This window comes from Eubalaena glacialis, chromosome 1 (assembly GCF_028564815.1).
Source record: "Eubalaena glacialis isolate mEubGla1 chromosome 1, mEubGla1.1.hap2.+ XY, whole genome shotgun sequence".
NCBI classification, from domain to species: Eukaryota; Metazoa; Chordata; class Mammalia; order Artiodactyla; family Balaenidae; genus Eubalaena; species Eubalaena glacialis.
This window is the reverse complement of record NC_083716.1, coordinates 66,658,730-66,682,090: the sequence shown is the minus strand read 5'-3', so window position 1 is coordinate 66,682,090 and position 23,361 is coordinate 66,658,730. Positions and strand designations below refer to the sequence as shown.

Here is a 23,361-nt window from a genome sequence, read left to right as displayed (position 1 = left end):
CTCAAGTCCATTCTCTATGTCTACGTCTTTATTCCTGCCCTGCCACTAGGTTCATCAGTACCATTTTTTTTTTTTTTTTTTTTAGATTCCATATATATGCGTTAGCATACGGTATTTGTTTTTCTCTTTCTGACTTACTTCACTCTGTATGACAAACTCTAAGTCCATCAACCTCACTACAAATAACTCAATTTCGTTTCTTTTTATGGCTGAGTAAAACAACAAGAACAACAACCAGAAAAAAAAAAAAAAACCTGAAGGATAAACCAAAAACAAATTAAAATTGTTGTCCTCAGGTCGAGGGAAAGAACAGAGCAGAGGAGACAGAGATGAATGTTAGACTTCTCTGAATATACCTAGTTTTAGAGTTTTGACATTGGAGCCACGTAAATGTTTTACGTAAGTAAAAAGCAATTAACTCATAAATCAATCCTGAAAAATCAGAAGTAAACAAAAAAAAAAATAAACCTTAACTATATTTCACATTAGCTGCATAAACACTCAGAAATAATTTCAAGGAACTTCAAAACACAGTATTTTTTAAACAAGCTTTAAGGATATATTGTACAACACAGGGAATAAAAGCAATATTTTATAACTATAAATGGAGTATAACCTTTAAAAACTGTGAATTACAAAAATTATGAACCACCTGAAACTTATATAATATTGTACACAACTATACTTCAATAAAAAAATAAATTTTAAAAAAGTTTTTTTAAAGTTAAAATACAAACAAACAAACAAAAACAGTATTTTTACTCTAATCCTAGAGGGATATCCTCCAGGACAAAAAGAATGTCAAAGTAATTTTAAACTATACTTAGTATTCTTATTATATATGTGCGATATATATATTCTTATTATATATGTATACATACATGTGTATACACACACATTAGGCTAAAGCAAATAAATAATTATATTCATGCTATTAGGAAATAAGATTTCCAGCATAACAGAAAAAGGAGATACAGATGGCCAACAGGCACATGAAAGATGTTCAACATCCCTAATCACCAGAGAAATGCAAATTAAAACTACAGTGAGATATCACCCAACACCTGTCAGAATGGCTACCATCAAAAAGAACATAAATAACAAATGTTGGCAAGGATGTAGAGAAAGGGAACCTTTGTACACTGTTGATGGGAATGTAAACTGGTGCAGCCACTGTGGGAAACAGTATGGAGTTTCCTCAAAAAACTAAAAATAAAACTACCATATGATCCAGCAATTCCACTCCTGGGTATATATCCAAAGAAAATGAAAACATTAATCTGAAAGGATACATGTACCCCAAGTTCATAGCAGAATTATTTACAATTGCAAGGTATGGAAGCAACCTAGGTGTCCATCAAGAGATGAATGGATAAAGAAGATGTGGTACATAAATACAAAGGAATACTACTCAGCCATAAAAAAAGAATGAAATTTTGCCATTTGCAACAACATGGATGGACTTAGAGGGTACTATGCTTAGTGAAATAAGTCAGACAGAGAAGGACAAATATTGTATGTTATCATTTACATGTGGAATCAAAGAATTAAAACAAATTAGTGACTATAACAAAAAAGAAAGAGACTCACAGATATAGAGAACAAAGTAGTGGTTACCAGTGGGAACAGGGGAAGGGCAAGATAGGGGTGGGAAATTAAGAGCTACAAACTACTATGTATAAAATAAATGGGCTACGATATATTGTACAGCACAGGGAATATAGCCAATATTTCATAATGCCTACAAATGGAGTATAATCTATAAAAAATCTGAGGGACTTCCCTGGTGGTCCAGTGGCTAACACTCCATGCTCCCAATGCAGGGGGCCTGGGTTTGATTCCTGGTCAGGGAACTAGATCCCAATGCCACAACTAAGAGTTTGCACGCCGCAACTAAAGATCCTGCATGTTGCAACTAAAGACCCTGCATGCCACAATGAAGATCCTGTGTGTGGCAACGAAGACCTGGCACAGCCAAATAAATAAATAAATATTTTTAAAAAAAATTTTGAATCACTATGTTGTATGCCTGAAACTAATATTGTGAGTCAACTATACTTCGATATAAATAAATAAATAAGAAAAAAGATACAAATATAAAATCAAAAATTTTAAATTAAACCCTATAAATTGGAAATATCAGTATGATCTCATTATATATTTTTCCCTTCCTAAAAAAAAATCTATTTCCTAGCTCTGTTCACAAAAAAAAAAAAAAAAAATTGGGCAGCAATGGCAACCTGGTGCACAGATTATGTTCCCTAAATACTACTTTCCACTAAAAGGACCTCGGCTCCTCGGTGGAAAGGCTGATTGAAGATCTAGGGCAGGAAATGTACAAAATGAGCCTAAAACATCTTCTTGTGCTAGAAATCAAGGCTCACTTGGGTTTTGTCAAAATGCTTAGTAAACAATTTAAAGGGGTTCTCAATGGCCAAAAATGGGAAAATTTGAGCATCAAAAGAATAAAAAAATTACAATACTCTGAAATACATCCCACATATAAAAATTCAAAAAAAAAAAAAAAAAACTCATTGGTCACCTTCCAAAGTTGCTAGAACACCATCCTATTTTTCTGAAAATTGATAAACAATGGGAAATAATCAAGTATTTTCCAGATTTTCTGGTATGAACTATACTTTTGACTAATGAAATAATAAGGGAAGAGTTCTTTATAGCATGATCCCAACTGATAAAACTAATAAAGAATTATAGAATGATAAAGTCACCATTTACAACCCCTTAAAAAATAATAGGCTATACAATAATTACCAATATGAAGGCTAAAATCATTAAGTGACTGATTAATAGGGAACTATGAGAATCTGGCTTACAGAGCATGAATGCACTGATCAATTTTAACATTACCAAAAGTGAGGTAACCCAGACTCGTGTATTAGACATAATATTAAATGGACAATTGATTTTCAACAAAGGTGTCAAGGTAACTCAATGGAAAAAAGATAGTCTTTTCAACAAATGGTGCTGAAATCATTGAACATCCACTCATAAAACAGGAACCTTGACCCTTTCCTCACACCATATACAAATATTTACTTGAAATGTATCATAGAGCTAAAGATAAGACCTAAAGCTATTAAATTTCTCAGTGAAAACATAGGAGAAAATTTTTGTAACCTTGGGTTAGGCAAAGGTTTCTCAGATACATCCAAAGCATGATCCATAAAAGAAAAAAAAATCAATAAACTGCTCCAACAAAATTTAACATTTCTGCTCTTTGAAAGACAATGTTAAGAAAATGAAATGGCAGGGACTTCCCTGGTGGTCCAGTGGTTAAGAATTAACCTTCCAATGCAGGGGATGCGGGTTCGATCCCTGGTTGGGGAACTAAGATCCCACATGCCGCGGGTCAACTGAGCCCACGCGCCACAACTACAGAGGAGCCCATGCACTGCAAGAAAGAGCCCGCGCTCCACAACGAAAGATCCCACATGTCACAACGAAGATCCCTCAACTAAGACCTCATGCAGCCAAATAAATACTAAAAAAAAAAAAAAGAAAATGAAATGGCAAACCACAGCTGAAGGATGGGATGAAGCATTTTTAAAACCCATATATGAAAAAGGACTTGTATCCAGAAGATATAAATAATACTTAAAAATCAAAATCTTTTTTAAAAAATTCAGTTTTTTAAATGGGCAAAATATTTGAAAAGACAACTTCACCAAGAAGATGACATATAAGCACATGAAAAATGCACATCGTAAGTCACTAGAGAAACGCAAATTAAGGTCACAATATATACTGCTACACACCTACTGTAATGGCTAAAATTAAAAAGACTGCCAATACTAGAGCTAGCAAAGACGAGAAGCAACTGGATATCTCACACATTTGCTAGTGAAAAGGAAAACTGGTACAGCCACTTTACAAAACAGCTTGGAAATTTCTTATAAAGTTAAACATGCACCCACCCTATGACCTAGCAATTCCACTCCTTAGATATTTACCCAAGAGAAATGAAAGTATATGTCCACCTAGAGACCTATATGCAAATGTTTATGGGGGCCTTATTCACAAGAGTCAGAAACTGAAAACAACTCAAATTTCCATCAACAGGTAAATAAACAATTTATGATACAATCATACTGTCACAAGTTATGCAAGAAAAAAATGAACAATAGATATAGGCATCAACATGAATATCTCACAAAAGCATTATGCTAACTGAGAGAGTCAGACAAAATTACACACTGCATGATGCCACTTATATGACATTCTTGAAAGGGCAAAAATATAGGGACAGGAAACAGATCAGTAGTTGTCAGTGACTGAGGGTTAAGGGAGAAGATAACTGCAGAGGGCACAAGGAAACTTTGGATTGACTCAAATAGAAATGTTCTATTTGTTTATGGTGGTGATTATATGACTGTGTATAACTGTCAGAACTCATCAAACTGTAAACTTAAAGTGAATTTAATGCATATAAATTTTTCCTTAATAAATCTGACTTTTAAAAACTCTTTTCTGTTTATCTCTTACCCCAGTGACACAAAAAATATTTCTCGATTACTTCATTTACTATATAATTACAGATTTCTACTGATATCCATTGGCTCTATAAGCTCTTTGAGTGTGTCTCTCACTAGGATCTCTGAACTAATGCTTTCGAAAGCTAATTTGTTTTTCTTAAGCGTCCTTGACCACTCTGGTACATCACTCAGTTTATTTGGTGCCTAAATCCTACTTAGCTTCTTAAGAATATTTGCTTCCCAGGTTTCAGATCTGTGTGTCCAGGTTATCCACAATCTCATCCCATGCAGCTGATGTGTTATCTATCCGATTGATAATTTTTTCTGGCAAGAACTCTAAGTCAACCTGCATATGTGTTTACAAAACTACAAAAATAAAAGCTTTGAGTATTTTCTTTGTTTTTGTAGTGCTTTTTTTAAAAGATAATCATTTCTTATTGATTTTATTGTTAACAACGGAATATTAAAAAAATGGAGCCAAATGATTGTCCCTGACTCATCATGTTAATTTAATATTTGAAAATATCACTGAAGATCCTTAGCAAAACTTTAACTGCTACACTTTTGTCCCTTTTCAATACTGTTGGGTGAAAGCAGTGAGTTTCTAAGTTTGCTCACTTATACAAGCCAGGTTTAGCAGGGTGTGCGACACCGAGTCCAACGTCTTCAACACAGTAGTTGGTTTTTGAGTATTTGAAGATCAAAGTACATTAAGAAGTCCTGCCTCTGAATTCCTTCCTCCTACCCAACAACTTTTTTCCAAGTTAGATTAATCCAGTTAATTGTGACCGAACAGAAGTTGAAATTCAAGTTAAGTTTATAACCAAATTGAGTGAAAGGAAGGAAAGTAGCTAATAACAACCTATTCAGAAAAATTTAAAAATACCAGGACTAGATTCATAGATTCATACAAAATTGCCAGATATATTTTAAACATGGGCTTGATCATGTCTATTCTAATATGTAGATATATGATCTTATTTAAAACACTTCTTGTTTCCAAAAAACTAAGCCTCTTTAATCATTCTTCTGAATTAAGTAACAGACCAAATTTTATTCTGCTCCTAGAAAACTTAGAGCCACACTTATGCTTATATAAATCAGCATGTGGGTTAAAAGGGCAGCAGTTCTCCACTTTTTTTTCCACCAAAACATGAGTGACATTTAAAGTATATTTAATATTCACTGTCCAACATACTTATCCCACTCTGGACTGCCACCCTTGGTAAGGGAGATAGCTAGTTTGCATGAAATTCCCCCATAAGATTTCTGTATATAACCCTATATTTTCTCTCCCATCAATCCATCATACACCAGTGTCATAAAACCATAGTCAAGAACTGCTGCAGCTCAGCCTTATACCTGGCTCTGTTTTATATCTCATACTTATTTTTCTTTCTACTTTCACTCCACTTTTATCCTTTCTTGAATTTCACATAGCCTGGTAAGTCCCCTTAAATCCTTTCTAGAACAAGGTAAGGAATAAATAAATAATCATTCCATGTATCTGCAAAAGCAATCTCTTCTCATTTACCCTAGATAAAGCCTTAAAACTTTAACTACTTGCAGCCTCTTAACTATCCTCTACCATATTAAACACACAAGTATCAAAATCACAAGTTCCTACTTTTTGGTTTTATTAATTCTCTTTTTAAAAATATTAAGGCTGCATACAGAAAATACAGGAAAAGTATCCATGCACAATTTAAGCTTAGAGGCCCATAATAGAAATTAAATTGTTTGCACAAAGAACCTGCTTGCTGCATAACTTTTGTGTCTAAAGAATGTAAAGCTTACAGTGTCTTGTATACAGTTACTCAAATAGTAATAGCTCAGCTACAGAGAAGGAATTTTTAAGTGCTTTGATATAAAACTACTATAGCTTGGGCATTGGCACACAAGAATTTGTTTCAGCGCTATTTTTAAAGCCACTAATAAATACTTCAAATACCAGAACTGAGCCTCTGCTCAACTGAGTCTGCCTCAATTGACGTGAAAGAAAAAGTATGTAAGAGAATCACATTTTTATTTAAAACTGAAATGCCTGCTAATCTACTTGGAAAAGTATATATAAAATTGGAACTTTCATAAAGTAGTTTAGAGTTTAGTGTTGTTAAAAGGAAAATTAGTTATAAAAGTAATAAATGCACAACATAGTAGTTTCTATTTATCCCATTTTATAGAAATAATGTCCTTTAATTTCCCCCAAAGTTATCTAGCCAAGTAACACATAATCTATAATTAGGATTTGCCTTATAGCAAAGTTTGATTTTAAAAAGTTTAACACTTCACTCACCTACTGCAGGACAGAGTATTGCCCATATACAGATACTAAACCAACTGTCTAAGCAAGTTCTTGTGTTTAGAAATTCAGTGCCACTATTATGGCTCACAATTTGGCTTATGATGCATTTGTAAGCAAACAGCCTGACAAGCACCCTAGTGTATTTCAGGATGACTGACAGGACACAGTGGCTCAAACAGGAAAGGGGGATGGGTGCTCTTAAAGCAACACACCAGTGAAAGGCAACATTAAACAGTAGAATCAGACTGAAATTATATTTTTCAAGTTTGCAATGAAATAATAACATATTGTCCAATGCAAGCTTTTAAACATAACTTTCATGTCATTATGTGCCCCAAACACTGTAAATTCCAAACAGACTTTAAGAATTTAAAATATAGAAAGAAAAAATTTAAAACAAACATGCTATATGATACTTCCCTGTACTTATCAAACTTCTAAATTACTTAGGACTATTGCAATTATTTTTAACAGAAATTAGGTCAGGGTACCCAGAGAAAAGCAGCTCTTAGCTCACCTCTAGATATTTGCCAATCACTCTTACAACAGTAATTTAACTAATAAAAGGAATTTAAATAGCTTGGATTATTCAAATCTCTTATTGAAGATGCGGGCAGGAGATCTATATATTTTGCCCCTGCTGTGTTTCTTCCCTGTGACCTACTTCCATTGTTAAAAAATAGATCATTAGGTTAGGAAATTTCAATTATGGGTATTTCCATATTAGTTTCACTTGGAAAAATATTTATTTAAGTGATACATTGGCTTCATTCTTCACATTTATAATTTTTCCTATATTATCTTACAATACTCTGCACTGTTCAGTCCTTTTATACAACAATTAGCCCTATTTTTAAAACAAAAAAAAGCCATTCTTTTTTTTCATAATATTCATGTTTATTTATAATGCTTTTTATTTCTGTAAGGTTGGTAGTTACATCCCATTTCTGATTCTAGTAATTCGATTCTTCTTCCTCTTCTCCCTCCTCCCCCTCCTCCCTTTCCCCCTCCTCTCCCTCCTCCCCCTTCCCCTTCTCCTCCCCTTCTTCTTCTTCTTCTTCTTCCTCTTCTTCCTCCCTCTTTTTCTTCTTCTTCTTCTTCTTCTCAATCTAGCTTGCTTGGATTTCATTGGTTTGCTCTATTGCTTTTCTATTCTCTATTTCATTTATTTCCACTTTAGCCTTTACTTCCTTACTTCTCCTTGCTTTGGATTTATTTTGCTCTTCTTTTTCTAGTTTCTTAGGGTGAAAAGTTATTGATTTGAAAGCAAAACTATGGAGACAAGGATCAGTGGTTGCCAGAGATTAGGGGAGAGGGAGGGATGAATAGGTGGAGCACAGAGGATTTTTTGGGCAGTGAAACTCTCCTATATGATGCTATAATGGTGGATACATGACAATTACCTGTTTGTCAAAATTCGTATAATGTACAACACTGAGAGCAAACTCTAATGTAAACTATGGACTTTAGGGGATAAAGATGTATCAGTGTAGGTTCATCTGTTATAACAAATGGACCACTCTGGTGTGGGCTGTTGATAGTGGGGGAGGCTGTGTGTATGCGGGAGCAGGGGCTATATGGGAAATCTCTGTACCTTCTGCTCATTTTGCTGTGAAATGAAAACTGCTCTAAAAAATAAGACTATTTAAAAAATCAAAAGTAATTTAAAAAAAAACCAGTAAGCAAAAAACCTCACAACCTAAGGGCCAATGTCTCTACCCTAGGTCTGCAGTCTTGCCCTGCAAGATCCCTCTGTGATGACCCAGAACGTGACGGGTAACAGGACATTCAAACCTGCTACTGCTACTATCTCTATTACTTTCCCCCAGTGAATGCTGATCCAGTTATTGTTATTACATAATGTATGCTACCAGATTATTCACATAATTTCTCCCATGCTTGATTAATTGCTTAGAAATGTTCTTTTTACTTTCTAAATTGAGGGCGAGGTTGGAGTTTCTTTAATTAAATTGCCTTATGATCAAAGAATGCTGTTTGTATGTTACTGAGTTTGTTAAGATTTGCTTCATGGTCTAATATGTAGTCATTACGCACTTGAAAAGAATGTGTATTCTCTACCAGTTGAATGCAGAAATCTATATACTTTCATTAAATCAAGCCTATTAACTGTACAGTTAAAATCTCTACCCATACGAAATTTTTATTCATTTGACCTATGGATAAAATCATCTATTATGATTATGTATTTGTTAAGTTTCCCCAAGAGTTTTGTTAATTTTTACTTCATATATTTTGGGAATATGTTAAATGTATACAAATTCAGAATTATTGTATCTTTCAGGTTAATTGTTTCCTTTATCCTTGTCTAATATACTTTTACTTCCAACAAAATGTTTTGCCTTAAAGTTTAATTGGATAGATATTAATATAACTATGCCAGCTTCCCTCCTATTAAAAAAAAGGTTGATTTGAGATCTCATTCTTTAAATATAGGCTTTTGCAGCTATAGATTTCTTTGTAAACACTGATTTAGCCTCATCCCATAAGTTCTGGTATACTGTGTTTTTGTTTTCACTCATCTTTGCATATTTCCTAATTTTCCTTCTGATTTCTTCTTTATCTATTGGTTATTTAGGAGTGTGCTTTTTAATATCCATATATTTGTGAATTTCCTGAATTTTCTTCTACTATTGATTTCTATTTTCATTCCATTGTGTTTGGAGAACATGCTTTATATGACTTTAACCCTGTTAAATTGATTATTTTATGGCTTCAAATGTCTTTTATTCAAAACATTTCCAATGTCCATTATTAAGTTTTAAACTTTTCGGTACAGAGGTCTTAATTTTCTTAGTTAATTCCTAGATACTTTATATTTTTCATTGAGAGGTACTTATTTTATTATGTGTTTCTTTATTACTGGTTTTGAGAAGTGCCATTAATTTTGTTCATTAATCATATAGCTGGAAAATTAGCTTAACTGTCAAGTTTGTTGGAAATGTAAGTTTATAAACCTGCTGCCATTAAAAGTGGATGACCCCCTAAAGGCTACTGACCTTTTAAAAAGTCAAAGATAGTTTTGGGAAGAGGGAATTTTGGAGTCTCATTGGCCATCGAAGGGACTAGGAAGGCCTCTCCAGGGAGAGTTGTGGGGCTGATTGTGTAGTACTGAGCTATACTTGCAGGAAACTCCTAGTTTTTACATTTCCATGGAAATCAAAGCAACACTGAGCCAGATATTTGGGTTAAAAGCAGACAAAGGAAAGAGCATGTACAAGATGCAAGAAGATCCTTTTTCTATACTGTCTGATATTTATTAGTACTTTGATCAGAGACATCCAAAGTGTACCATACTGGAGGGGTTCTGGAATTCCAGGCTGTCTCTTAGACTGTAGGCTGCAAAGCTCCAGTTTGTCATACTGAAGCAGGTTTGCCCAGGACATAAACCTGGATCAGCAAAGATGCTAAGAGAGGAACTCTATTCTAACTGTGCCTTGTCGGTGAGAGATACTAATACAGAGAGTGGAAAGAAGAGCTGGCTATCTCATCCTCATCAGGAAATCTGAACAGTTCCATGATTTGTGCTGTGTCATAGGCATCAGAGTACAAAGCAGGAACTGAGGCCACTAGCCTCTCCAATTGAGGATCTTGCATTTGGACATCACTTGTAGCAATCTCAGTGACGATAGAGTCCCCTGCCCAATGGAAAGGGTCTAAGGGCTGAGGTGAGTGGGAGCTATAGGAATCTGAAACTGCAGGGAGAAAAGAATGAGGACTGGTTGATGCTGTGGGCACATTCTTGGCTGGAAGGACCGATTGCTGCTCTTGTTGCTGTTGCTGCTTCCTCTTTTTTAACCGCCAATTCCTGAACCAAATCTTTACTGTTGACTCTGGTAGGCTGAGGTTTTTTTTTTTTTTTTTATAAACCACTTTATTGAGATAATATATCACACAATTCTCCCATTTAAAGTACACAATTCAATGGTTTTTAGTATATTCACAGACTTGTGCAACCAACACCAGAACCAATTTTAGAACACCTTCATCAACACAAGAGATAATCCCACCCCCCATAAGCAGTCATTCCTCATTCCTGTCACCCCAGTCCCTGGTCACCACTGCTCTGCTTTCTGTCTCCATGGATTTACCTCTTTGGGTCATTTCATAGAAATGGAATCATTCAATATGTGGCCTGTCGTGTCTGGCTTCTTTCAGTGAGACCATGCTTTCAAGGTTCAGCCATGCTGTAGTGTGTGTCAGTATTTCATTCCTTTTTTTTTTTTTTTTTTTTTTAGTATTAGTTGTTTGTTTGTTTGTACTGCAGGTTCTTATCAGTCATCAATTTTATACACATCAGTGTATACATGTCAATCCAAATCGCCCAATTCAGCACACCACCATCCCCACCCCACTGCGGTTTTCCCCCCTTGGTGTCCATACGTTTGTTCTCTACATCTGGTTCTCAACTTCTGCCCTGCAAACCAGTTCATCTGTACCATTTTTCTAGGTTCCACATATATGCGTTAATATACGGTATTTGTTTTTCTCTGACTTACTTCACTCTGTATGACAGTCTCTAGATCCCTCCACGTCTCAACAAATGACTCAATTTCGTTCCTTTTTATAGCTGAGTAATATTCCATTGTATATATGTACCACATCTTCTTTATCCATTCATCTGTCAATGGGCATTTAGGTTGCTGCCATGACCTGGCTATTGTAAATAGTGCTGCAATGAACATTGGGGTGCATGTGTCTTTTTGAATTACGGTTTTCTCTGGGTAGATGCCCAGTAGTGGGATTGCTGGATCATATGGTAATTCTATTTTTAGTTTTTTAAGGAACCTCCATACTGTTCTCCATAGTGGCTGTATCAATTTACATTCCCACCAACAGTGCAAGAGGGTTCCCTTTTCTCCACACCCTCTCCAGCATTTGTTGTTTGTAGATTTTCTGATGATGCCCATTCTAACTGGTGTGAGGTGATACCTCATTGTAGTTTTGATTTGCATTTCTCTAATAATTAGTGATATTGAGCATCTTTTCATGTGCTTCTTGGCCATCTGAATGTCTTCTTTGGAGAAATGTCTATTTAGGTCTTCTGCCCATTTTTGGATTGGGTTGTTTGTTTCTTTAATATTGAGCTGCATGAGCTGTTTATATATTTTGGAGATTAATCCTTTGTCCGTTGATTCGTTTGCAAATATTTTCTCCCATTCTGAGGGTTGTCTTTTCGTCTTGTTTATGGTTTCCTTTGCTGTGCAAAAGCTTTGAAGTTTCATTAGGTCCCATTTGTTTATTTTTGTTTTTATTTCCATTACTCTAGGAGGTGGATCGAAAAAGATCTTGCTGTGATTGATGTCAAAGAGTGTTCTTCCTATGTTTTCCTCTAAGAGTTTTATAGTGTCCAGTCTTACATTTAGGTCTCGAATCCATTTTGAGTTTATTTTTGTGTATGGTGTTAGGGAGTATTCTAATTTCATTCTTTTACATGTAGCTTGGTAGGCTGAGTTTTAAAGCAAGTTCTCTCTGGAGGTTTTTATCTGGAAACATGTTATAGCTAAACAGAACCTTCAACTCTTCATGCCGTATGTGTGTGTATGAGGTGCATTCGTGAGACTTCTTCCATTTTGTGGGACCAGCAGGTATCTGTGAATCAACCTCGAAGTTCATGCTGGAATCATCCATGTAGACAAAAGGGTCTGGTTGGGGATTCTCTTGGACTATTTTGTTCATCAGGGGTGCTGACATCTGGAAAGGAAGGCCTGTCATGAATTCCCTTGGAGTGCCCATTTTCAAGCCCTCTTGATGTGTCTCTCTGGAAATGCAGTTCCTTTTCAGCCATTCATTTTTAAACGCAATCCCACATTTAGCCAGCAGAGGGTATCATCTGATTCTGAAAGGCCACAGTATTGAGTCCAACGACATTTCTTTCTATACTTGAACTAGGAACTGGGGCAAACCATCTCAACTTTCCCTATTAAATGTGTTTAGAAATATCCCATTTTATTTACCCATATAAATTTGACTTATAGAGCCCATATTAGTGTTTAATATTTCTCATCTGTGACAAAGTCTACCATTATTTCTTCCTCTATCAACTCAATCACATGCATCAGAATTGGGTTCAATCATCACAATGACTTTGAACAACCCTAGATCTTCTGGGACAAAAAAGCAAACAACAAAAACTCTACATAAAGATTCTAAGCCCCATTAGAAAATCCAAAAACAAATTCCAAAAAATAAAAATGAAACTGCCCTATTAAACAAAATAATTTCTCTTCAAAGTTTACATATGACATTTGTAAACTGTTTAATATTTTCTAATTGCCCTGTTTAATATTTGCTGTCGATTATATATTAGGAGCTATAAGGTAATATTAGAAGATATGTTTCCTGTTATCACTGCACTATTTCTCATGAGCATGAAATGTTATGACTAACAAAGTCCTCATACAAGTTGCAAATTCTTTATTTTACAACTTAACACCCACTTCAGTTTGGAAAAGCATGAACACTGATTTGCCTGATTTACTCTAAAAATAAAGATCTTACTATCTAATTAGCTAACGTCATTAACTACCACAAATTTATCTTGACCAAAGATAAAAATTTTCCAGACTTCTCTAAAGCTATTATCACAAACATCAAGTCTACTGTTAACTATGGCAACAATAAAACAGATCTAAAGGCTCAGAGTGATCTCTCTTCTCATGTTCCCAGGCTTGCCACTAATGACATATCCTTTATACGAAAGTATTAAAGTTTCCAGAGAGAAAAGAAATAATCATTCTCTTCCTCAGTTGTGATTCAAAATAGGAAATTATAGCTTCTTTAAAAGAGAATTCTATTCCTTATAATGAAAGCAAGTTTGGGGTTCTTCACTCTATAAAATTATTTTTAATACCTGAATATGGCAGTTTCTTTCCTCATATAGTAACTAATAGTAGCCATGTAAAAATTATATTTTACATTTGGAAATAAAGTATAACATCTCAACTGTTATTGATTCTTTCATAAAATTTTGTAACTTCAATTTTCTAAACTGATGTATTCTCTATAATATAAAAGCGATACTTAAAACTATTTCTCAAATTAACTTATAAGATAAGCATCCAGAAGGAAACTGAAAAGTCTGTTTTGCCAGTAATTTGCTTATCTTTCTTACCTATCATCCACACATTTTAGAATATACAGATAACTAATTTTTTTTTCTGTTTTCACCTAACCACTTAATTCCACTTTACTTTCCAACTCTGAGTTTGGTTCCATGACACAGGCACTCCTGAACTGCGTCTCATGTAATGATTTTTGGTTTTTCCAGGTGCCTTAAGAACCTATATCTAAAGGCCTTATTAGACTCCATTCTATTTGTGGCTTAAAAAAACAATGGGGAGCTAGAAATTCAGAATCCTGGAGCTCAGGAGAAAAATCAAGATATGGTAACTACGCATCCGTGTTACGCCTTAAACCATGAGACTAGAAGAGCTCTCCCAAGGCTGAGTAGAGGGAGATAAGGTGCCAAAGATAGTACTTTGCAAAACAAGTACCCACTAGGGGTAGGAAAAGAAGGGAAGTCGTGAAAAGAATAGGCAGAAAGGCAAGACAAACTTAGTTCAGATTCAAGCCCTACTTTACTCTGCTTGGCCTTGTCCACATTGACTCCCATTTACCCTGGTTTCTTCATGTGAAGTGAGACCTATAAAGCTGATATGAAGGGTAATTACTTATTAAATTACTCATAGGCTCTAATGGAGTGCTAATTATAGTATTAAATAATTCATTAGTCAATTATTGTTATTTTGTGGAAAGATAAGTCTCTCTTTGTGGAATTCTACTTTTCCAAATCCAGATGTCATTGAATTTTAGAAGACTGCTGTGAGAGATAATAGATTGCCCATCTGATTTAAAAGTTGGTGAAGAGTCATTAAGTTCACACATTTTTATTTAGCAAATTAAATCCATTTCACCAAGGGAAGTTCTACCCCATCCATGATAATAATTTATAATTAGGTAACAAGGAATCATGGTCCTAAAATGGAAGAGCTTAAAAGCTGCTTCCAAAGTCGTAACAAATGCTTAATAAACACAAGACATACTAACACATATAAATAAATTGTGTATGTTATTTAGAGGATTGAGTATGGGATGGTTTAAGGACAGAATACAAAACTAAAAGCAAAACAATGACAATAAGAAAAAGAAAGAAAGGAAGGAAGGAAGGAAGGAAGGACGGAAGGAAGGGAGGGAACCTCTGGTGTCTTGTTCCCACATAAGACTTATGGAGTTGTGCCAATCTGCTTCATTCCAGAGCAGAGAGCCAGTCAGTCACTGAGACTATATTAGAAAGAGAAGGAAATCTTTCTCCCACTCTCTGTTTCCAAAGATAATAACAGAAAACTAGAGCATGATGGATTTCACTACCAAGTAGCCAGGTTTATTTTACTCTTGTCCCCCCTGACCCTCTAAAAGTCAACTCTACTAATTTTGCATTATGGAACACAGGAAAAATATGTACAAACACAAAGAAAATCCATTTTTCAAAGCTTACAATATCCCTAAATTGTCCAAAAAATAACTGCTACCGTCCCTAAACTTAAACTGTAACATCAGACCTTCAACTGTAGTGAAAAGAATGGTGCTTATCACATAGTAAAGAAAAATAATTAAACTCAGTTGTTAACATAGTGAATCACATTTTTTTTACTCTAAATAATGACCTTGACCAATAGTCTGAGTAACCCACACACATGACCTGACTCATCCCAGCTTTTTTCCTCCTAGGTCTTGAATACAAAGAATTAGACTGACACAATCAATCATGCTCCTCTGTGAAGTTCAATTCATGCAACTGGTCTGTGAAAAGCCTGTTTTTTTGTTGTTGTTTTTATCATACTCTGTATCCCTCAGCCTCAGTTCCATTTCCTTCCCTCCTTCCTATAGGCATCCAATCTGTAGTATTTCATGGGTACCTTTCCAATCAACTTTCCATAACTTTTTTTACATATGATATATATACCTTTACAATGGTATATATCTTTACAATGGTATATGGCCTTATGTGTGTGTGGATTTTTAAATTTACACTAAGAGTATTGTACTTCCCATCTCTTCCTACTTCTCAATCTTTCTCTCTCTCTCTCTCTCACTTTCTCCTCTCAACATTACATTTTCACAGTCTATTGATGTCGAACTATAAACATAGGTTAGATCACTCAATACATAGACCCAGCTCCCCCTTGCCTTTCACTGCTATGGAAGCAATACATTAGATTTTCCAGCCTTCTTTGCAATTCAGAATGGCATATGACAGAATTCTGGCCAATGAGATATCAGCAGATGTTTGCTGAGAGGGTTTCTGGCAAAGCTTTTGCTTTCCCTATAAAAAGGATGTCAGACAATGTTGCCATAGCCCTTCACCCTTCCTTCTATTATCTGTGGCATGATGCCTGGACATAAAGCAGTCTTACTGCAAACCTGAGGAGGAAAGATGACAGAGCAGAAGTATAGAAAGAGCTTAGGTCTTTGATGTTACCAGTTCTGAACTTCTCACCTACAGATTTCTTATTATTTGAGAAAAATGAGTTCTCAATTAATGTGATTGATTTAGTTTGTTCTTTTATTTTGCATTTGTAGCATTTTATCAGATGCATTTATAATGTATTTTATCTGCCCACATCCCTATTCAAGTATGTTTAGGTAGTATTCAACCCTTTACTATAGGAAACAATGCTATAATAAACATTCTCATACATGTATTTTTGTGTACCTATGCAAGAGTCCCTCTAATATATATATATTCTGCTGTGGGCTGAATTGTGTCCTACTCAAAATTCATGTTTGTAGTACCAACCTCCCGTACCTCAGAATATGGCTTTATTGGAAACAAGGTCTTTAAGGATGTGATTAAGTTAAAATGAGGCCATTATGGTGGGCCTTAATTCACTATAAATGGTATCCTTATAAGAAGAGGAGGTAAGGACACCGACACATACAGAGGGATGACCGTGTGAGGATATAGCAAAAAAACAGCTATTTGCAAGCCAAGGAGAGAAGCCTCAGGAAAAAAACAAACCTACTGACACCCTGATCTTAGACTTCTAGCCTTCAAACTATGAGAAAATAAATTTCTGTTGTTTAAGCCACCCAGCATGTGGTATTTTGTTATGGCAGCACTAGAAACTAATACAATTCAGAAGTAGAATTTCTGGGTCAGAGTGTATGCGAGTATTCAATTTCAACAAATACTACCAAATTGGTCTCCAAAATATTACCAGCAGACCACATGGACTCACATGTCCCCATCTCCTCACCAGCACAAGATACTGCATGACATTTCAACTTCTGCCATCATGGGAGGTACAAAGTTGATCTCATTGTTGTTTTAATTTTCATTTCTGATTACCAATGTAATTGGTGATCTGTTTTAGGTTAACTAGCTTAAAACACTCCTTTCTGTGGACTGCTTACCTATATTTTTCACCAATTTTTCTCCTAGGTTGCCTGTTTTTTCTTAATAATTTCCAAAAATTCTCTGTATATTTTATATAGAATCCTTTGTCAATTATATTCCTCGAAAATATCCTCTCCCTGCTTACTATGTCCCTCTTTGTATTCTTTTTTTTTTTTTCTTTTGGCCATGCTGCGCAGCACGCGGGATTTTAATTCCCCGGCCAGGGATCGAACCAGTGTCCCCTGCAGTGGAAGTCCGGAGTCTTAACCACTGGACAACCAGGGAAGTCCCTCTCTTTGTATTCTTAAACATTCCACCATCTGTATGTAAAAGTTCTATTTTCTTCACGTCCTTATAGATACTAGGTTATTGCCAGACATTAATTTTTGCCAATCTAATAGGTATGATAAACTATCTCATCATTGATTTAATCTGTATTTACCCGATAACTAGTGAAATAAGCTAAATGTCTTTTCACTTATGTATTGGTCATTCCAATTTTCTCATCTATGAATTACTTTTTCATTTATCATGGACCCATTTCCCTGTTAAGATTGTTCTTTTCCTCATTAATTTTTTAGAAGTTCTTAGATCATTTTCATTGAATGAGTCTATGAGCCAGCTATTTCCACAATAATGCTACATAAGAAGCCACCCTAAAACTCAGTGGGATAAAACAACATTTATTCTCTCTTGTACATTTTCAGGTTGGCTAATGCAGGATGGGCCTGGCTGGGCTTACTCCAAGCTGTAGTTTTGGAATCCAGATCTATTCCACATGTTTCTCATCCTCCTTGGACAAGCCGGCTACCAGAACCATGTTTTTCCCATGGCAACAACAAAAATACAAGGACAATTGGAAACACAGTGCCTCTTAAGATATAAGCTTCAAACTAGTACTCTGCCTCTTCTGCCCACATTTCAATGGGCAAAGCAAGTCACACAACCAAGTCTAACACTAATGGTGCAGGGAAATATACTCTGCCTCTAGTGGGAAGAACTGCAACACCATATGGCAAAGGGCCTGGATACAGGGAAGGAAAAGAATGGGGAAAAATAATGCAATCCATTTTATATGAATGATTTATAAATATATCCTCTCAGTTGGTAGCTTTCATTTATCTTCTTTTATGTTACTTTTTTCCACAAAGAAGGGTTTTATATTAATATAATTAAATATTTCAGTCTTTTACTTCATTGCTTATGTTTTGGGGGTATTATTTAAGAAATTATTTCCTACCCTAAGACCATAATAAACATGCTCCTATATTTCTCCCTAGAAGAATGCAATCAAGAGGATCAACAATCAATATATTTTAACTTAGCATGTGCATAAATGTAAGATTATATGATATAAACTAAGGCAGCAAAGTTAAACAAGTAATCAAATTTTTTAAAATTACCAAGGATGACTAATTATTACTGGTGAAATTTTGAGCTTGGTCTTTTAAAAATATTAATGGATACAGACTGAAAAAGATGAAAAATATGCAAGAATCGTAAAGAATTACAAAACTTGATATTCTTTCATTAACATATATTTATTGATCTAAGCTATATTTTTAAAACTGCTGAGCACAAGACCACAGGAAAATATATATAGTCTTCTCAGGTCAGGACATCTTGGAAAAAGAAAAAAGAAACTTTTACAGAACTTAGCTATTATAAAACAATATATGTTATGATGTCATATTTGTAAAATATATGTATATATGTGCTAATAGTAGGAACTACTTCAGTAGTTTGGGGTAAAAAGGAGGTCCCATCTATTAATTTTTCAAGTTAAAATCACTTCCCAATTGCCAGACTGGCAGGGAGTCCAGTATCTCTCTTATTCCTCAAATTGTTCAAGAACTCTGGGGGCCTCTTGATCCACATACCTCAGAGAGAGAAAACCAGAGAATTTTATTAGAATACAAGTGAGCCCTGTTGAAGGCTGCTGCTGTTCTGCTCCTGGCACACAGTTTACTCATGAAAACTGATCCCCTGCAGTTCCATGTGACCCTTCCACCTGCTGTGCTCTTGCCTTTGCTGCTGCAAATACAGTGGTCACAGTGATTCTTCAAGAGAGAAGCAGCCTGCTCCCTTAGAGGTATAGCATGGCAGCCACGCCTAGAGCTTTTAAGTTCACCAAGCACCAAGCGGTTGGGTCAGCAGGGCCTTCTGCCTCCAGTTACACAAGTGCCCAAACAGCCTCTCCCACTGGGCAATGCAGGCTACAACAAGGAGTCCTAGCCTAAAGTCTTTGATGTTTTTTCTTACTAGGTCCGTTTTTAATCGGGACCAGTTCAATGCACAAAAAACTTTCTAATAATAAATGCAAGGAAGGAGTCCAGGTCTTCACTCTTTTCCTCTCTGAAGATTCCCAGACTCTACAAACTTCTTCCAGTCCTCCCAGTGTTGACCAGCCCTGAAGGTGAAGAAAGACTGTGAAGGGCAACCTTTACAAAACCAGAAAAAGACCCTGCTACATCAGTACCTGAGACACAAAAGGATAAAGACCTCATTAATGGTTTCAAACACTGGAGGGGAATTTCTCTTACCTTATAGTTGCCAGATAAAATACAGAATGACCAGTTAACTTTGCATTTCAGATAAACAATGAATGATTTTCTGGCATATGTCCTATGCCAGAAACATACTTATACTAAAAAAATTATTAATTTGTTTACCTAAAATTCAAACCTGTGTGTCTTGTATATTTATTTGCTAAATCTGGCCACTCTACCTTATCTTACTTCATGAATGGAACAAACTGGGAGGAGGGGGACCTAGAACTCCCTCGTGCCTAAATTTAAAGCAGCCGCAGAGCCAGACCCTCACGTCCATGTATCTTGACATCCTATCAGAGACTTGAGGCTGAGAGAGCCAATCAAAAAGTCAGCTCTCACCCTGTTACTGCACAGCAGCTGCTTTTTAGATAGCCAGCAATATTTCCTGGCCACCTCCCAGCAATATATTTCTAACTACACTCAGTTGGAAGATTTTAGTTCCCAGAAATGCAACACAGGATAAAAGAGGACAAGGGAAGAATGACATATTGTGCCCTGGGATATTAGAGCCCCAACGGTAGAAGCAGAAACACAAAAAAACACTGGCAGAGGCTATTCTAGAGATTAGGTTTCATGCATCTCTTTTAGAAAAGTGAATCTGAATTGCTTCAAATTATCTAAGATTAAATTCACCTCCAAGTAGAGGACCAAACAATAGGAATAGGAGAATAGTTGCCCCAAATGAATATATAGCTCCTGTAGCCCAGAAATTCAGCAAGATACTTGCCCTCCACTTTAAGAGTTGAGAGGGAAATTCTGTAGTTCCAAAATTGATAGTGACAGAGCTCAAAAGGTATATAGATATGTATATATCTCACTTATGACAAACACCAGGACTGAATAAATCTCTTGTCTTTCAAAATAAGTAAATAGAAAAAATCCAAAATTAAAAGACTGTATAACAATAAAAGAGGAAGACAAGGGAAATTATCCTGAAGACAAAAGAAAATTTAGAATACATCTACTCTGTGCTCTCAGTGAAATACCCAAACTCAAAAATTCTAGGTAAGAAATGATGGAAATGTTAAGTAAAATGAAAAGAAAGTTGACTGAAGTGAAAGGTCAAGATAAAAAGAGATGTGGCAAAAATTTTTAAGTAAAAGAATTCAGCAAACCCAAAGAGACAATAAAGTAATTAAAACCTGCCCTGAGGAATCACTCCTCTCCTTTATCATCTGCCTATCAGCAACTTCATCATTCAGAGAGCAAAAGAAACTAAGAATGGAAGGGCTACCCTGGGCTTAATTCTTACCAACAAAGAGGAATGTGTTAGTGAAGTCAAAGTGACAGGAACCTTGGGAAAAATTGAACGTATCACCTTAGAGTTCATTACGGCCAAGGAAAAAACCAAAAGCAAAGTAAGACAAGTACCTTAGATTGCTTAGCAGTTCAGAGAAAATATAAGAATTTCCCAGAGGCAGAGATTCTAAAATGAAAGACAGGTGAAAAAATAAAACCCACTACTGCAATCACAAAGGAGGGGGAAAAAAACTGGAGAGAACATATGCAAATATAACTCAATGTGCTATACAAGGTGCTCTCTAAAGACTGAGATTTTTAAAGGACATACAAAAGAAGACGGAAAAGGGTAAATGTGTGGTATTAGCCTATTAGAAGAGTGGGCTAAAACTACAGTGAGCAAAGACTTGTAAAAAACACACAAAACAACACAAAAACTTTTAGGTTGCATGTGAGGGTGGAAGGACAAAAAAGGTACAACCTCCCTCCTCCTATGTTAACAAGGTACAGAGAAGAAGCAAAATGACAATATTCTGAGTTTGCTTTCATATTATCTACTAAGGAACATGGTCTTTAAAATGGAAAAATTGTGCCAACAATCTTGAGAAGAAATTGATAAACCACTGGAGAAAAGATAGTGGGAGAATGTTTAACTGTTTAGATAAATGTCCTTTTCCAGGCGTATTTTAGTACAGCAGGGCTTCTCATTCTCAGCACTATTGACATTTTAGGCTGGATAATTTGTTATGGGGGGCTGTCTTGACTTGTAGGATGTTTAGCAGCATCCTTAACCTCTATCCACTAGATGCCAGTATCACCAGCCTCCTCGTTGTAACAATCACAAATGTCCCTAGAGACTGTCAAATGTCTTCTGGGAAGCAAAAGTACTCTAGGTTGAGAACCACTATATTGCAGAGCACTAAAAATCTGCATATATTATCACAGAATTATTGTTAGCATCTTTGAGTAATCATGGCATTGGGAACTGACAAATGTTATCCCATATATCAAAAAGGTAGGTCCTGAAAATTTGATATTCATCCACAGCAAATTTTAATACAGTATCAAAATATTATTAATTGGAAAAGAGAGCAATGATCCTGTGAATTCTGGTATAGTTTTATTAAGAGCCACTCATACTAAACTAATATAATTTTTTCTCTTCCTTTTTTTTCAATTTCATAACTAAAGAGGGTAAATTGGTTTCACTAAAACATCTATTAAATCTTTTTTAAAATCTTCTTTGACAAGCTAAAGAAATGTTAGCTATCTCATATACTGTTGGCTGAAGTATATATTGGTAAAAATCTTTTGGGGAGGCATTCTGGCAACATCCATAAAATTTTATATGCACAAATTCTTAGACTAAACAAATACATTTAGGAATCTGAACATGTGTACAAAGATGGATGTCAAGGACAGCAGTATTTTTTGTGATAATAAAAAGCTAGAAACAACCTAAATGTGCATCAAAGAGGGACTAGTTAAATAAATTGTCATATATTCTTTCATTGGTGTGATTTGAACTGTAACCAGAGAAAAAGTCTTAGGAAGTATACAGAATCCAATTAGATTTCATTTGCCTAAAAGTAGGGGAGATATTAAAAATATTTAACAACTAGCATGGCTTAGGTCCCAACCAATCAGAGTCTAGCCTGGAGGTGGGTCTTGGAAAGCCCCATCTATGCAAGGTGTTCACCCTTTAGTTGCTGGGTCTAGGGGAGGTCTAGAGGGTCCCAGGCAGAGACCAAGTGGAGGAAGGCCACTAGTGAGGGGGAGAGGGAGTACAAAAGCATTTCATATTTTAACAATTTGTATGGCCTTACTGGGGAATATCAGTCCTCACCAAGAGATAGAAACAACATTAAAATAATCCAGAATAGCACAGAACAATAAATTGGTTAAATTCGACCAAATGGCAGCTATGATGAAGAGTAAATTCATACATACTGATGTGGAACAATTCTTTTTTTAATTTTCACCAGAAAGTGGTAGCAGTTTCCCTGTGAAAAGAGGACCAGAGGGCTTCCCTGGTGGTGCAGTGGTTGAGAATCTGCCTGCCAATGCAGAGGACATGGGTTTGATCCCTGGTCCGGGAAGATCCCACATGCAGTGGAGCAATTAAGTCCGTGCGCCACAGCTACTGGACCTGCTCTCTAGAACCCATGAACCACAACTAGTGAGCCCGCGTGTCACAACTACTGAAGCCCACGTGCCTAGAGCCCACGCACTGCAACAAGAGAAGCCACCACAACGAGAGGCCTGCGCACCACAACAAAGAGTAGTCCCCGCTCGCCACAACTAGAGAAAGCCCACATGCAGCAACAAAGACCCAACGAAGCCAAAAATAAGTAA

The 23,361-nt window shown here is 35.8% G+C and overlaps 1 protein-coding gene and 1 pseudogene across 1 annotated transcript in view; both read right to left on the bottom strand.

Annotated features, from left to right (window-relative positions):
- CTNNA3 (catenin alpha 3) overlaps window positions 1-23,361 on the bottom strand; it is a 1,728,069-nt gene that overhangs the window by 1,650,656 nt on the left and 54,052 nt on the right. The window lies entirely within an intron of this gene.
- On the bottom strand, window positions 10,088-12,552 carry LOC133088342 (arginine-fifty homeobox-like; annotated as a pseudogene).